Raw genomic sequence first — 17,248 nt, forward strand, 5'->3', positions numbered from 1 at the left:
AGTGGCTCATGCATTTAAGCATCATGCCTGCTTGTCCCTATATCAACTCTAAATCTGCTTTAGTTGCCCAACTCTGGAAATTAAAGAATTCTGTGCATTTCTGTATGCATCAGATTATATTTGGTCTTTCTTCCGACCAGCAGATAAAGCATTTCTCCAAAACAAATTGCCAGCTTCTTACTTGTTTAATAGTTGAACTTCAAGGATGGAAGTGTATTTGTTCATTCCTTTCTTATTCAACAAATATTTATAAAACATCTTCTATGCACCAAGTGATAAAGAAGAGACTCCAAAAGCTAGAAAGGGCCCCAAGAAGTCACTTTCTTAAAATAATCTAAGAAAGAAGTTTTGCTATTTTAAATCTCTAGGAGAAATTTAAAAATTCCACAATCTCTTGAAAAACTGCTCTAGAAGTGAATCCTCCAAACTCAAGAAAGAATTTCCATGGCCCAAAACTGTCATTGACGCAAGTTCTAGCTCATTGGCTTGAGTGAAGATGGAGAATGATATCTTTAGCATAATTTGTGAAATAATCCTGTATACTCATTGTTATTGAGTTACCAATTCCTCTTCTCATCTAGCTAAAATAGTCTACAATATTGTTATCTTTACTTATGGGACCATTCTCCTATCCTTTAATCAGATTAGCTAATTTTTATTCAACAAGTATTTACTGAATGATCAGGCAGAGCTTCAGAGAAGAAGACTAATTGAACTGCATCCTTAAATGAGAGGTAGACTGAAAGGACAGGGCATGACATTCTAGGAGAGGAACTAGCATAACCATGGAAGTAGAACAAATGAATAAATTGAGGAAGGGTGCAGTGAGGTGCTGAATGGAAGGAAAGAGACAGGTTAGGAGAACTCTGCAATAATCTAGTTTTTCTCCCTGGATGGTGTTCATTTTCTTTCAGGAAGACAGGATAAGAACAATCCTCTCTTTGGAATTCTCTTGAGGACTTTTTAGATTTGGGAGTTTCTTTTTGTCAAGGATATTTTAATTGTAAGCAATATAAACCCACTCAAATTAGCTTAAGCAAAAAAGAATTTATTATAAAGAATCGGGTGTATAACCGGGAACCTGAAGGTAGGAAGTCCGATGGATCTCACAAGAAAGAGGAAGAAGTGGCTATTCTCTCTCTCACACACACACTTCTGCTTCTCCCTGCACATCTGACTAATTCTTCTCTCTCTTCAGTGGTTTCACAGCTTCTTCATTCACCTATTTGTTCCCACAGTTCCTGACCATACAAGCCTCTAGTCCGAGGAGAGAGTAAGCAGGATCAACATAACCCAATTCCAATCATCAGGAAAGATAATACAGTTGGCCCATCTAGGGTCAGGTCTCCACCCCCCAGTCCACCAATCGTGGCCCAGGCTGGGTTAAGGACTGCAAAAGCAGCTCTGCATACCCAGTTGCAGGTAGGTAGGCTCATTATCAGAGAACACCTGGTTGTGGCCACAGACACCAGATGGAAACACTCACATGTGAATTTTCCTGAAAAAGGGACTGAAGAGGATGTACCCTTTCAATTAAATGTTTCATTTCCCTAGGTTGGCAACATAGTCCGGGTGGGCAGAATGCCTTGTGTGAGACTCAGTGAAGGACAAACCAAGTATCAGAGCCAGGGCTCTGATGGGCCCGAAACAATGAGGAATAGTGAAGGAACTAAGGCTGCTCTTGTAGAGATGCAAAGACTCGAGAAGATCTGCTGCTGCCTCTCTTTGAATGCCTGATGGGCTGTAATTTTGAAGACAGATGAGTCTCCAAGGGAAAGAACCAGATCAGGAATAGAACAGCCTGGAAATGGTGTGATGGTCTTGGTGTTAGTGAGTTTTCTATCAAAGAAGGGATTTCAAAATGTGGAAACAACCATTTTATGTGATGTTTATAGAGATAATTCAAGTATCCAATGGAGGATTAATTAGATGACGTGTATTTAGATATGGACCTGTAATTAGATAGCCTTCCAACCCTCAAATTCTACTATTTTTCTAATCAGTCAAGGCCCATCTTGGGATATACAAGAAAGAATCTTTCAACAACAGGCACTTAGAAAGAGCTCTTAACATTGAGAGGCAGGGAATCTGGTCCAACATTTCTCAAACTTAGCTCCACGGAACACGGGATGTCTACAGGTATTCTACAAACACAGGGCTTCATTGTCAAATAAAATGTCACTTAAATACGGCAAAACAGGCTTCCTTACTGCAGGATATCTTAGGGCCTTTATTAAGTTGATGTTTATTATGAATCTCCAATAGATGAAATACACTAACGTTTTCCAAACTTATCTGACCACAATGAGGACTTAATGACGTCATATAATACATTAAATCCCACAAAATAAGATTTGAAAATGCTGGTGTAGCTCTATTGCCATGATTCTATGTCCATTTTTGGTCCCATACCCTTCTGAGAACAAACAAAAGCTTTGAACAATGCCCTCCCAGCCCCACCAATGAAAAATAAACATGCATAAATACACATCAAATTTTGCATATAACTTCGGAGAAGATAAAAAACTAGGCTGGGCGCGGTGGCTCACGCCTGTAATCCTAGCACTCTGGGAGGCCAAGGTGGGCGGATCGTTTGAGCTCAGGAGTTTGAGACCAGCCTGAGCAAGAGCGAGACCCCACCTCTACTAAAAATAGAAAGAAATTATATGGACAGCTAAAAATATATATAGAAAAAATTAGCCGGGCATGGTGGCGCATGCCTGTAGTCCCAGCTACTCGGGAGGCTGAGACAGGAGGATCGCTTGAGCTCAGGAGTTTGAGGTTGCTGTGAGCTAGGCTGACGCCACGGCACTCACTCTAGCCTGGGCAACAGAGTAAGACTCTGTCTCAAAAAAAAAAAAAAAAAAAAAAAAAAAAACTATAGTGACCAGTCCATGGCTTCTCAGGTTTTCCTGGACTTCAGGTAATAAATTTCTATCCTAGATGATCTAAATTTCTAAATAAATTTTCTCTTAATTTATACATAAAACAGGGGCACAAGTCCTCCTTATTGCCTTACTTGTGTGAGTTGCACACAGTTCTCTCTGACCGTGCCTTAGTACTTGTCCCTCAGTGCGTACCACCTGGAAGACAGCAGAACTCCTGCCATCTTTGGGACATCTCCCAGCTTATCTGCCCTCACTTGGACTCTCATGCAATGTTAAGCCTCTTTCCAAACCAGAACTCCTATTAAACTTGGTGAATAAAGAGATATTTGAAAAATGTTTCACACGATTTTTAAGATAATTTGAAGTCTTTTTCTAACACATAAAAAATATGAAGAACTAAATATGTGCATTATTACTATTCTACTATGCGGATATTTGGGAAATGTCTTTGTTTATAAAAACATGATCTTGGAGGAGGAGAAACCCGCCTCATTTTTTATAAAAGGGTACATAATCACCACAGTTCTGGTGTCACCAGGAAAATGAAATATTTGGGGACAGGTATAAGATAAACTAGGGAAAAAGCAAAGAACAAAGAGTGTAGATGAAATGAATTATCTAAATCAGAGAGGGTTATAAAATAGCACAGGTAAAAAGAACAAGCTTATCGTTTCTAAATTACTTCAGGCCTATAAAAAAGGAAGCGTCTTAAAATGGGCTTTAAAAAGGGCTAACTCCAGTGCATGCATGTGGAAGCCAGATATATTACTTCTTGTGCATCTGTCATTAATTTTGTAATTAAAGTTTATGAATATCCCAGTTGAAAAACAAACGGTTTATATCAATGGAAATGATTTAGTTTTTATTTTTATCAAAGTTAGTAGATGTTAATAATTCTTTTTCAGAGTAATAGTTGTTTGCACATTATAAGCACATGTCTTATGCTTTCCTTATAAGGATATCCGATGGAAAATTTTTTTTCTCCTTGGCGCCCTTATAGTCAGCATATTTCCGTTCGTATGAGAAGAAAGTAGTCATTTGAAGTCTATGGAGAAATGTCTGTTTGACTAACAGATGTCTACTCTGGAGTAAGCAGGAAGTCTTACAGTTCTTTCCCAACACAAAGGCCCACTCATGATAAAAGAAAAGACCAAACAGCTTGGGGATAAATAAGGCTGTTTCCACTCCACCAAACATCTGTCCTAAGCCTGCCAGAAGGTGGAACCAAGAAAATCCCTAGTACCTCGTAATTAAATGCACTTTTTTTCTTTTACCCCCTACCCTCTCAGTGACCATTCTCAATATTATTGAAAATCAGCCAAAATATTGTTATATTTATTCCACCACTAATATTTTAATCTGGAATGTTTAACAGCCAACCTCTAGCTATAAGGAAGCAAGTTTGCTCAGAAAAGAATGAACTCTGTGAGCTGGAGATGAATTTAAAATCCAGTTTAGTCATTGTTATTTATTGAGCACCACTGTATGCCATTCAGTGTTCGAGGCACTCTGGATACAAAGGTGTGCATGGTTGACAACACTCATCGGTAAAGGCAGCCAATAAATTGTACTCAGAGAGGTAAGCAAGCTAATTTAAAAAGTGATAAAACAGAATAAGGTGACAGGACAGAGAGTGACTGGTAGAGGACAGGGAGAAGGCTAATTTAGAGAGGGTGGTGTGTGGAGGTGACATATCAATAGAGACACGAATGATAAGGAGCAGCCCACCTTCTGCAGATTTAAGGCAGAGTGTTCCAGAAAAAGCAAACAGCAAGTATCAAGGCCCCGAGGTGAAAACAAGCTTGTTTTGTTCAAACAACAGAATGAATGCACAAGTGCCTGGAGGATAGTCAACAAAGGGAAAATAAAAGAGGATGATTCAAGAAGACCAAGCATACATTACAGCCCAAGAATCATAAGAGAAAAAGAGAACTGTGGGCCTAATTGCAGCCAAATGATATGCCAGCCCCTTAGCTGAGTGAACAAAATAATTACCCAGAAAGCAGTACAAATTTCATTTTTGCCACCTAGAAATAATGCAAACCTGTAAGAGTGGGCTCCTAAACAAATGTTCCAGAAAAAGACTTCTTCATAATCAAGTACAGACTAGACCTGTCTCCATCAGGAGGTACTGTCTTCCTCTCTAGGGGTAAGGGCTGTCCATAAAGTGGCATCCTCTACTCCCTTTTCTCAGGTGGCAAATGCCCATTTATCCATCACCTCCTTTGCACTCTGGAACCTGGGTGTTCCGTATCACCAGAGTGATAAGGAGAAGGAAGCTCTGGCCTTGAAGGATTGTTCTGGAAGTCTGCCAGACTACTGGATTGTTTCCCAGTGCTCTGCAGAATGATCACATTGTTTCTAGGTAGAGTTAACATGGATTATTATCAGAAAGCTGGTTCACCCTAGATGAATTAATGAATTCTGACACCATACTTCAGGTTTTTTGCTAACTTTTTTGTATCCTCTAAAAAAAATTGAAATGAGACAAAATCTGGTATTTTCCTCCTCTATATTAAGCCAGGCTCTATTCCACTCCAAGTGGTAATCATGAGAGGGAAGAAAAAGTACCAGGTAAGTGAAGAATGCAGGAGGAGATTTTCACCAAAGAAACTTAAATAGTTTCAGCAGAACACATATATTTATATACAATATAAGTAAAAAGGTAGGGAATCTGGGTGATATGGTCTAGTTCAACAGCCTAAAACTAGTTCAATAGTCTAGTTCAAATATGTATTTAAGTTCTATTGTGGGTAAAATGCAATCAAACAGCATCACATGCTACAGAGAAATCATTTGTGAAAGGAAGAGTCAATCTATTCAACAACCTTTATTGTTTTATAGTTAGAAAAAGCCACAGCCACACAATCTTCAGCAACCACCTCCCTGATCAGTCAGCAGCCATCAGCACCAAGGCAAGACCCCTCACCAGCAAAAATTTACCACTCACTGAAGGGTCAGATGATCATTAGCATTTTTTAGCAATAAGGTATTTTTAAATTAAGGTATATACATTGTATTTTCACACATAATGGTATTACACATTAGGAGACTACAGCATAGTATAAGCATAACTATTATATGCACTGGGAAACAAAAAATTCATGTGACTTGCTTCATTGCTGTGGTCCAGAACCAAACCCACAAAATCTCTGAGGTATGCCTGTATATGACTTATATAAATATATACAAATTGTATTATATATGTGTAATATATATAATTGTATATATACACAAAATAAAATAAAAATTGTGCAACAGGAGGACCTTGAAAATGTTTTTTTCCAGGGTCACTATATATAAATCCAGCTTTCCTTATCCAACTAGTGAGGCAATGGTTTTCTCCACTCACTATTTTTACAATTTATTGCATGTCTATATCACACTCATTTCCATCCTTACGTAAAATATAATACTCTCTTCAACTTGTGTGCTGCTGTTTCTGTATCATTGTTTGTTCCTGTCTGCATTATTCATTTTAGGTAAATAGCATTTATAGAGCACTTAACATATTTGTTTAACACAAATGTGTCAATATGCCTAAAGACATTAATCACTTTCACATTGTTGACCGTTCTGTATTCTAAAGTAGCCCGAAATATTATTCTGACATTTGGTTTTTTCAAAATAAAGAAATCAAGCTGATTACCTTTTAGACAGAGTTCAATGCTTATACAATACCCTAGTCATTTACTCTTTTTTCATCAATTAAATATTACTTCAGAAGGGAGTATTTAAAGCACAAAAAATAAATTTCCCCTAGATTGCCCATTAGTAGACACAAACCTATAAGAATCTAAGTTTTATGGTCTTCCAATTCACTCTTTGCCATTAGATTTGTTCCTTTTTCCAAAAAGAGGGCAATAAAATAGTAGGCTCTGACCCAACTTCTACAATTTCACATTGTCATATTTATATGATGTATATATGTGTGTGTGCATATGTACACACAGATACATACTATTATCCACTTCCCTTATATATAAGGGGACTCAAATGATGTCTGAGGTAGCACATACAAATTTTTTACATAAGCAAACATACTTGAATATAGTTGATTACTGCTTTAGATCCTGCCTTAATTACCAAGGCTCTATTTTTTTCAAATCAGCATCTTTAAAGATATTTTGGATAGTGTAAGTGATAAATCAATCAGGTAAAAGAGAAGTATTTGATGAGTTACAGAAAGATGATACCTGGATACTAGCCACTAGAAAGATGAACTCACCCACTGACAGTCTTCAAGACTGCCAACTTTTGATTGACCAACAACCTAGACATTAATATGAGCTCTGGCATAGCTAATTTGCTGTTGAAGACCTCTAATTAGCAACTAGTAAATGTTTCTTGAGATAATTAAGTTAACAGCAAATTGGCCCCTCATCATCTTTTAAACAAATGCATTAATTTCTTTTTTTTTTTTTTTTTTTTGAGACAGAGTCTCACTCTGTTGCCCAGGCTAGAGTGAGTGCCGTGGCGTCAGCCTAGCTCACAGCAACCTCAAACTCCTGGGCTCAAGCAATCCTCCTGTCTCAGCCTCCCGAGTAGCTGGGACTACAGGCATGCACCACCATGCCCGGCTAATTTTTTTCTATATATATTTTTAGCTGTCCATATAATTTCTTTCTATTTTTAGTAGAAATGGGGTCTCGCTCTTGCTCAGGCTGGTCTCGAACTCCTGAGCTCAAACGATCCGCCCACCTCGGCCTCCCAGAGTGCTAGGATTACAGGCGTGAGCCACCGCGCCCGGCCCAAATGCATTAATTTCTCAATCATCAGGTTTCCTTGCAGAATTACTTTTTAATGCTCTGAAACAAAGTTCTGTTGATAATTTTAATAAACTTTATATCAAAATCATTCTACAAAATAGTAGCCTCTTTAGACCTTTACTCTGAATAAATATTACACAAATAATAGTAGTTTAATCTGAATTGAGAAAAGCAAAGAAGAAAAAAAAAACCCTCCATGAGCAGAACTACCATGGGACAGTATATATGGGAAAATACTGCCTATGTATGTTAATAGTTGAGCTTCAGTTGACCCACATCTGTAAATCTAGAGAGCCATCGCCATGTGTCTTCCCAAATGAAAAAGGCAAAAGACAACTGGCTGCCATATGCTTTTTATAAAGAAATTGTAAACAGGTTACTCATTATAGGCCACATATATAGGATCTACACATGAGTGCCCCAGGAATGGATTTGGCCCAAAGTCTCCTTCAGCTAAAGAGCTTCAGGCATCACAATATTCCCATATGTCCACTGTATAATGAAATGGATAACAGTTTTCACCCTGAAGGTTGTTTTGTACTAAGAATAAAATTGGCCAATGGGCAGCCCAGGCAACAATCCAAAAGATTCTTATGACTTACAAGTGTGTATAGAAAAGATGTATAATAACATTCTTTGAAAGCCATAGATAATGTACTAAAAAATTCCAAAAGTATATTGTAGCACTCTCCACATCATAGTATATACAAACACACACATACAAATACACACACACGGCCAGAAAGGTCAAGAAATCTCTTACCAAGGTTGGAGCAACAGTGATAATTCTCTTTATTGAGATGATATCTCTTACTCTTCTCTGGCTGAGGCTTACTAATATGGAGAATAAAGGTGCCTGATGCTTTGGGGAAACAGCTTTGAGTGAGGGACCAGAGTAAGAAAGAAAAGGTAGAAAGAGACTGCTTTCACCCTCTTCTATATTCAACATCAGGGGAGAAGGGTAAAGAGAATTCTTGAGGTTCCTACTTAGTCTATCTTAGCTCAACACAGTAAGAAAATTAAGAAGGATGCAGGCAAAATCTTCAACTAGGAATAAATAGCACCCATTTGTGGGGAGCGGTCTAGGCCTCCTAGTGTATCCGCCCAGGACATGCATAGTCAGGCCCTCCACCTATCCCTGTGGGACACGCTTGTGGGACACACCTATCCGGGGCTATAAAAGCAGCTTGCATTTCCTGTTCGAGGTCTCTCGCCATGTAACAGTTGTAGATGCCTCATTAAACTACTGCTGGAAGAACTCCAACTGGTCGTGTCGTACTTGCTGGCAACTGCGGCGCGACAAGTGGTGCCGAAACCCGGGAACTCTCGCACCAGGCGGAGACAACCTCATTAGAGGTGAGTTCAGAACCGCAGTAGTAGAGGTAGAGTTGGACCCCCACCTTTGATCGTGCTTCACTATGGGAAATTCCCCGAGCGCCCAGCTGCTCCGTGCTCTACAGGAGCTTTTGGCTGCACGAGAGTTGAAAATCCCCGAGCGTGTCTTACGGCATTTTATGCAGGAAGTAGATCGTGTGGCACCATGGTTTCTCCACTCGGGCTCTTTCACCGGTCCGAGCTGGGATAAATTAGAGAAGGACCTTCGCTGTGCCCGTGCTACTGGGCCCCTTCGAGAGTGCGTCCTTCCTATTTGGGCATTGGTGCGCACCTGCCTAGAGGACTCTCCTTGTAGTATTCAAGTGCAGCAGGGGCAGCAGGCTCTGAGTGACTATCAAGATAGTATGTCAGAAAGGGATAAGGGTGGTCCGGACCGGCCGGGGCGTTCGAGAACCCGGTCGGAAGAAAAGCGGGGAGCCGCCCGCAAGGGAGGGCGCTCAGGAAGGCGACGGGGACGCCCGTTGCCCGGCCCGTTATCTAGGGAGGACGTGGCTTGTAAAATGGCCGCCCTCCGTCTGTCTTCATCTTCTTCTTCTTCTTCCTCTTCTTTGTCCCGCTCTTCTTCCTCGTCTCGCGAGAGGGAGGCGGAGCTTTCTCCGGCCGATAAGGCGGACTTGGAGGAGGCGGTGACGGCGTATGAGGCGGAGCGTTATCGCCCGCCTCCGTATGCCTCCGCCCCTCCCCCACCAGTTGATGGCGGGGGAGGTACATCTTTCATGTCCGACCGGGTTCGGAGAAAAGTCAGCCAGTGCTTTCCTGTATTTGAGGATGCCAACCAACAACGGCACCATGAGCCACTCGACTACAAGCTACTGAAGGACCTGGCCCAGGCAGTGCAGGCTTACGGTTGCAATGCCGCTTATACTAGGGGCCTGCTAGATCGTTTGGCTGCCCACGCTATGACTCCTAGTGATTGGGCCAGCACTGTGTGGGCTTGTTTATCCACCGGGCAGTATTTAGATTGGAAATCCCTTTACCAGGAGGCTTGTGTCAACCAAGCCCGTGTTAATGCTCAACAGGGTCAACCCGCTTGGAACGCTGATATGCTATTGGGTTTGGGTCAGTGGCAGAACAATCAAACCTGTTTCCCCGTACAAGTATATGCTCAGATTAACCAATTGGCCATAAAAGCTTGGCAGCAGCTGCCTAATCGGGGACAGGTTGCAGGTAACTTAACCAAAGTGGTTCAGGGACCTACAGAGCCTTTTTCTGATTTCGTGGCTCGTATGGTGGAATGTGCGGCCCGCATTTTCGGGGATGCTGACACGGTGATGCCCCTGGTAGAACAACTAGTGTTTGAGCAGTGCACTGAAGCCTGCCGCAATGCCATTGTTCCTTGGAAGAACAAGGGCTTTACCGCTTGGCTTAAAGCTTGCCGGGAGATCGGGGGCCCACTGACCTCTGCAGGACTGGCAGCCGCTATCGTGGCTGCCCGGGAGAGTGCCAATGTGACCTGCTATAACTGCGGTCAACAAGGGCACATACGGCGACAGTGCCGGGCTTCTTCGCGCCCGCGCCCCCGGCCTTCCCGTGCGGTGCCGGAAATCTGCTCGCGCTGTGGCAAGGGGCGTCATTTGGCCTCTGAATGTCGATCCGTCAAGGATCTTCGGGGGCGGCCCCTGGACCCTGCAGGGAGTGCCCCCGCTGGAGGTGCTCGGCCTAAGGTCTTTAATGTGCCAAAAAACGGGAGGGAGGGCCCTCGACCCCAGGGCCCGCAAATGTATGGGGCCTTCCATCAGTCCCCGGCGACGCCAGCGCTGATGCCTCAGCTGCAATCGCCGTCACTAACGCCCCAAGGGAGGTCCGGCGAGCCACTTCGGGTTCCGCAGGATTGGACCTCCGTGCCACCACCCTCACAGTATTGACCCCTGAAATGGGGTGTCAGCCAATTCCTTCGGATTTTAAGGGACCCTTGCCCCCAGACTCTGTGGGTCTAGTGATTGGTCGCTCTTCCTCAACCTTGCGGGGCTTGCTTATCCATCCAGGAGTTATAGATTCTGATTTTACAGGTACAGTACAGATATTGGCGACGGCTCCCAGAGGGGTCGTTTCCATTTGCCCAGGGGATCGGATTGCTCAGTTGCTCTTGCTCCCGAGCCTCCATGCACGATTTCCCGCTGCCCCCCGTACACGGGGGACAGTGGGTTTTGGCAGTTCTGAGGTCAATGCTGCATATCTGTCCCTTCATATGGGTGAGAGACCTATGCTCCCCCTTATAATACAAGGAAAGTCTTTTTCAGGTTTGTTGGACACGGGAGCCGACTCCAGTGTCATGTCATCTAAGTGGTGGCCATCCGCATGGCCCACTGTCCCTTCCACCCAGACACTTCAGGGTCTTGGCTATGCTGCAGCCCCTGATCTAAGTGCTGCTCATCTTCACTGGAAGGACTCTGAAGGCAATCAGGGCACATTTCGCCCTTATGTGATGCCTCTCCCTGTTAACCTCTGGGGCAGAGATGTTTTGAGTCAAATGGCCCTTCGTCTCACTAATGAGTATTCGCCACAAAGTCAACATATGATGCGAGAGATGGGCTATGTTCCTGGAAGGGGACTGGGGTCTCGGCTGCAAGGCAGAACCGAACCCGTTGAGCCTCAGCCTCGCCCCCCTCGGCATAGTCTGGGTTTTTCGTAGGGGCCACTGAGGAGCAACCGATACCCATCCCATGGCTTACGGAGAAGCCGGTTTGGGTGCCTCAGTGGCCCCTCTCCACTCCCAAACTCTCCGCTGCACGTGAACTAGTCGCTGAGCAGCTTCGGTTGGGACACTTGGAACCCTCTCGCTCCCCTTGGAACACTCCTATTTTTGTTATTCAGAAAAAATCAGGCAAGTGGCGACTGTTGCACGATCTTCGTGCAGTCAACGAACAAATGCAGATCATGGGTCCGGTGCAGCGCGGTCTCCCTCTTCTCTCCACCTTGCCCCAATTTTGGCATCTCCTTATTGTAGATATTAAGGATTGTTTTTTCTCTATCCCGCTGCACCCCGATGATAGAGAACGTTTCGCCTTCACTGTTCCTTCCCCAAATCATGAAGAGCCTGACTCTCGCTATCACTGGAGAGTCTTACCTCAGGGGATGGCCAACAGCCCAACCATGTGTCAACTGTATGTGGCAGCAGCTGTAGCTCCCGTGCGCCACACCTTTCCTTCGATTAGGATTCTACATTACATGGATGATCTTCTTCTTTGTCATTCCGACCCTTCATATCTTCACCGTGCTTATGCCACTTTGTGTGCTCATTTCTCTTCCTACGGGCTGCACTTAGCACCCGAAAAGGTTCAGGAAGGTGATATAGGGGAGTTTTTGGGGGCCCATATAAGCCCCTTGTCCATTCGTCCTCAAAAAATTACTATTCGGGTAGATGGTCTTCACACCCTAAATGATTTCCAAAAGTTACTAGGTGACATCAATTGGCTTCGCCCTTATCTTCGCCTGTCCACAGCACAGCTGAGCCCTTTGTTCCGGGTGCTGGAGGGTGATTCAGACATATTGTCCCCTCGCGTTCTGACTCCTGACGCATGACAGGCCCTTCGGCTGGTCGAGGAGGCGATACAGCACGCCCAGTTGGTTCGGATCCAGCCTGATCAGCCTTTTTCTCTTTGCCTTTTGCCCTCTTTGGAGACACCTACTGCAGTTCTTTGGCAGGAGGGCCCTCTGCTCTGGATTCACGCGCATACCTCTCCGCGACGGGCCATTGAGCACTATTCTACTGCGGTTGCTGATCTCGCGTTGTCTGCGCTTAAACTCTCCTTAACTCATTTTGGGGCCCATCCTTCTGTTCTCCATTGCCCCTATACTAGAGCTCAAGTACAGATTCTCTGTGCCTCGGTAGACAGTTGGGCAGTCCTTCGATGCTCTTTTTCTGGTGTTATAGACAATCATTTCCCCAAGCACCCTCTTCTTCAGTTTGCTCTGCGACATCAGATTATCTTCCCCCGTGTCACGTCTTCTGACCCTCTTCCCAATGCTACTACAGTTTATACTGATGGGTCCTCTAATAGTACGGGTAGTTATGTTGTCAATGGCCAGGCCTTCACCGCTTCTTTTCCTTACTCTTCCCCTCAGCATGTGGAATGTGCCATCGTTGAGTTGGTCCTCCGTACTTTCCCAGGACCACTCAACATTGTCTCTGATTCTGTCTATGTCGTTCAGGCTGTTCGGTTGTTAGAAGTGTCTCATGCCTTGAACCCACGGAGTACAGTATTCTCTTTATTCTGTGCTGTCCGGTCAGCCATCCACTCACGCAGTGCAAGGTTCTTTATCACTCATATTCGGGCCCACTCGCTCTTGCCTGGACCTATGGCTGCCGGCAATGCCCTGGCGGATCGGGCCACGAAATTATGTTGGCTTGCTTCTCCTTTGGAAAGTGCCCGCAACTTCCATTCGTTGTACCATGTCCCAGCTTGTACTTTACGCCTTAAATTTGGTCTCCCCCACGCCTCTGCGCGGGAAGTGGTCCTCCAGTGTGCGGACTGTGCACCTTTCCGCTCACAACCTTCCGTGGGCGTCAACCCGCGGGGCCTTCGGCCTCTCCAGGTGTGGCAGATGGACGTCACTCACATTCCCATGTTTGGTAAGTTGTCTTATGTTCATGTGTCCGTAGACACCTGTTCTGGGGTTATCCACGCCACTCCTTTAGCTGGAGAGCGCGCCTGTCATGTCGTCACGTACTGTCTAGAAGCATGGGCTGCCTGGGGCAAGCCTGAGGTCCTTAAGACTGATAACGGCCTGGCCTATACTTCCCGGGCCTTTCAACAATTTTGCCGCCGTCTCGGCGTTACCCATCGCACTGGCTTGCCCTATAACCCCCAGGCCCAGGGCATTGTAGAACGCGCCCATGGCACAATCAAAGTCTACTTACAAAAACAAAAGGGGGAGGCTGGGGCTTTGGGCGGTGGCAGGTCTCCCAAATCTGCCCTATCTCTTACTCTATATACTTTAAATTTTTTGCTGCTGGATGACCGTGGTCGCTCGGCGGCAGATCGCCATGTGGATCCTGGCCCCCCCCTTTCCGAGCGGGTGATGTGGAAAGATGTGCTTTGTAATCAATGGAAAGGACCGGATCTGATTCTCAGCAGATCCAGGGGAGCTGTTTGTGTTTTTCCACAGGACGCCCCGGACCCTATCTGGGTTCCGACACGCCTCACGCGACGCCTCAGTCATCCTGCTGCTTCCTCGCCGGCTCCTGACGACGATGCTGTTGTGGCGGATTCTGCTTTCCCTGACCATGACCCTCCTCGCCCTGGGAGTGCTGTCCAGGGCGAAACGTCGTTGGGCCATCCTGCCTGTATTCCCGAGACCCCTGCCGGTGTCTCATGATTCGCAGATATTCCCCCGGTTCTTTATTACCAATGCTTCCCTAGGACTTCCCTACCTCCCGTGGTCCAACGAGTCTGGAGCGGTTCCCGGCAATGAATCCTATATCCTTGCTGGGTCCTTGTGCTTTACTACCATTATCCCGACTAACAGCAACCTGTCCTGTATACTTCTTGCCAACCAGACGGGTGCTTGGGTGGACCGGCCGCGTCCCCGCAACGGGACCTTTGCTAATGGGACTTTTGTGACAGGGATGTGGCCTGCGTTACACAAAACTGTGAACATTTGAGACCGCTGCGTCAGGCGCTCAGTTTTCCAACGTGACCTTCGGTCCCACGCCTGTTTGTCTCTGGCCTCCATTCATCTGGATTGTGGCCCGCCTGGAAAACCATACGGCCACCCTTAACTGCTCAACCGTAAACTGCACGTATACACGTTGCTGGAATGCCTCAGAACACAGGATGGCCGTGGTTGCACGCATGCCCCGGTACGTCCCCTGGCCGGTTGACGCACCGGATTCGTTGGTTCTCTTTCGACATCGTAGGGACTTTGGCGTGACAGCTCTTGTCTTTGCTATTGCAGCGGCCTCCGCTGCGGCCCTTACCGCCGCTTCGATCGCGGCGGCGGGCGCCGTACAAACGGCACAGGTCCTAAATAACCTGTCAGCAATGGTAGCAACTGCCTTGGACACACAAAGCTCTATCAACTCACACCTGGCGGGAGGGATTATGCTCCTAAATCAACGTGTGGACTTGGTTCAAGAACAGGTGGACAGTTTGGTACAGCTCGCCCAGCTTGGTTGCGAGCGACGACTGCCGGGATTGTGTATTACTTCGATCCCATATTCTAACCTTTCCCAGGCGGCCAATCTCTCTAAAGAGCTTTCTCGGCTGTTACAGGGCTCTTGGTCTGCCAATTTCTCCAAGCTAGCCACTCAGTTACAACTAGAAATCACCCATATTAATTCTACCCGGTTAGATCCTATGCTTACTGATGGCCTCCTCCCCACCTTTTTGTCGCTTCTACACGGGGTTCGGGAATGGGCAGGTCTTGGATCCCTGGGCCTGCTGGGATGTCTTGCTTTTTGGCCTCGTGTTCTGGATGCTCATGCGTGTCCGTTGGCAGCAACAAAGGGATCGAGTGGTCATGGCTCAAGCCTTTGCTGCCCTTCATGAGGGCTCTCCTCCTGGAGTGTGGATAAGCATGTTACATACGGACGGCAACTACCGCTTTTCCCCTTGACAGCATGGCGTGGCCCTTGCACCCCGAGGGCTTGTCCCCATTGCACCGGGAAGGGCGCGCGACCCCTGTTTTGTGGTCAGCCCTTGCACCTTCATGAGCTCTCGCTCATTGCACTGAAGAGTGGTGACCATACGCCCCTTGGTGAACTGTGACCCTAGATCCGGACTGGGGCTTCCGTTCACCATGAGGCAAAAACAAAAGGGGGAGCTGTGGGGAGCGGTCTAGGCCTCCTAGTGTATCCGCCCAGGACATGCATAGTCAGGCCCTCCACCTATCCCTGTGGGACACGCTTGTGGGACACACCTATCCGGGGCTATAAAAGCAGCTTGCATTTCCTGTTCGAGGTCTCTCGCCATGTAACAGTTGTAGATGCCTCATTAAACTACTGCTGGAAGAACTCCAACTGGTCGTGTCGTACTTGCTGGCAACTGCGGCGCGACACCCATTTGCTTGGAATGGCCTGTGTCTGATCTTCCCAAGAACTTCAAACAGGGCAGAAGTTAGGAATTGAGAAGGATCTGGGGACATAGTTAACAGTACTGCAATTCATGCCTCCATCCAGTCACCCAATGTTAGCTAAGTCCTGCTAGATGCAGAGTATTGTGTTAAGAAGAGAGAAAGACGGATTGGACGAGAATTTTGCCATCAAACATAGAAGTATAGAAGGACAATTACTAACTATAACACAATAATAATAATAATACCAAAAGAGAGGTAGAAATAAAATACTATGAGAGTTTTAAGAAGTAGAGATGGCTTACAGCTTGGGAATGGGAAATGACGGAGGATGACTTTATGGAGAAGACTGCATTTGAACAAACAAACTTCAAAGCAAGCAGAGTTGGTATTTTTAAAATACACACACATACATACAAGGATTCACGCACACAACAGTTTGATTGGATCATAGGGCTATGAAGGGAGGAAAAGGAAGATACAGCTTGAAAAATATGTTCATTCACTAAACAAGTTTAAGAATTACTATGTGCAGGTGGTCTCACTTACAAGTGGGAACTCCATAATATACACACACAGTCATAGAGAGTGGAATAATTGACAATGGAGAATCGGATGGGTAAGACGGTGGGAGGGTGTGGCAGGGGGGGGTGGTATGAAAAATTACTTAATGTGTACAATGTATACACAATTGGGGAGATTACACTAAAAGCCCCAACTTCACCACTACGCATCATATACATGTAACAAAATTGCACTTGTACTCCCTAAATATAAAATATAATAAAAATAAAAAATAATAATACTAAAAAGAATTACTACCTGCACAGCATTGCACTAGGTTCTGGGAAAAAAGGTAACTATCAACCCCACTCTACCATCACCATCCCCAATCACTAGTGACAATGAACCTGGCTTTGTGAAGGAAACAAACATATAAATAAATGATCTACCACCAAATTCAGAAAAGTTCTCTTTTGCGTTGAGTCCACAGCAAACAATCATAGCAATGTCCCTGATCCCCCAGGGGCCTAGCCCTGCAGGGGACCTTACTGCCTGCTCCCTGAGGTAACCCACACAAATTTTTAAAGTATGCAAATGATACCTGAAGCGTAAAGAACTATTGCATTAGATCTTAATTTCCAAGTCTCTATTAAAACTAATCAGCGTCTTTAAAGAAAC

The sequence above is a fragment of the Eulemur rufifrons genome, chromosome 2, assembly GCF_041146395.1.
Source record: "Eulemur rufifrons isolate Redbay chromosome 2, OSU_ERuf_1, whole genome shotgun sequence".
Taxonomy (NCBI): Eukaryota; Metazoa; Chordata; class Mammalia; order Primates; family Lemuridae; genus Eulemur; species Eulemur rufifrons.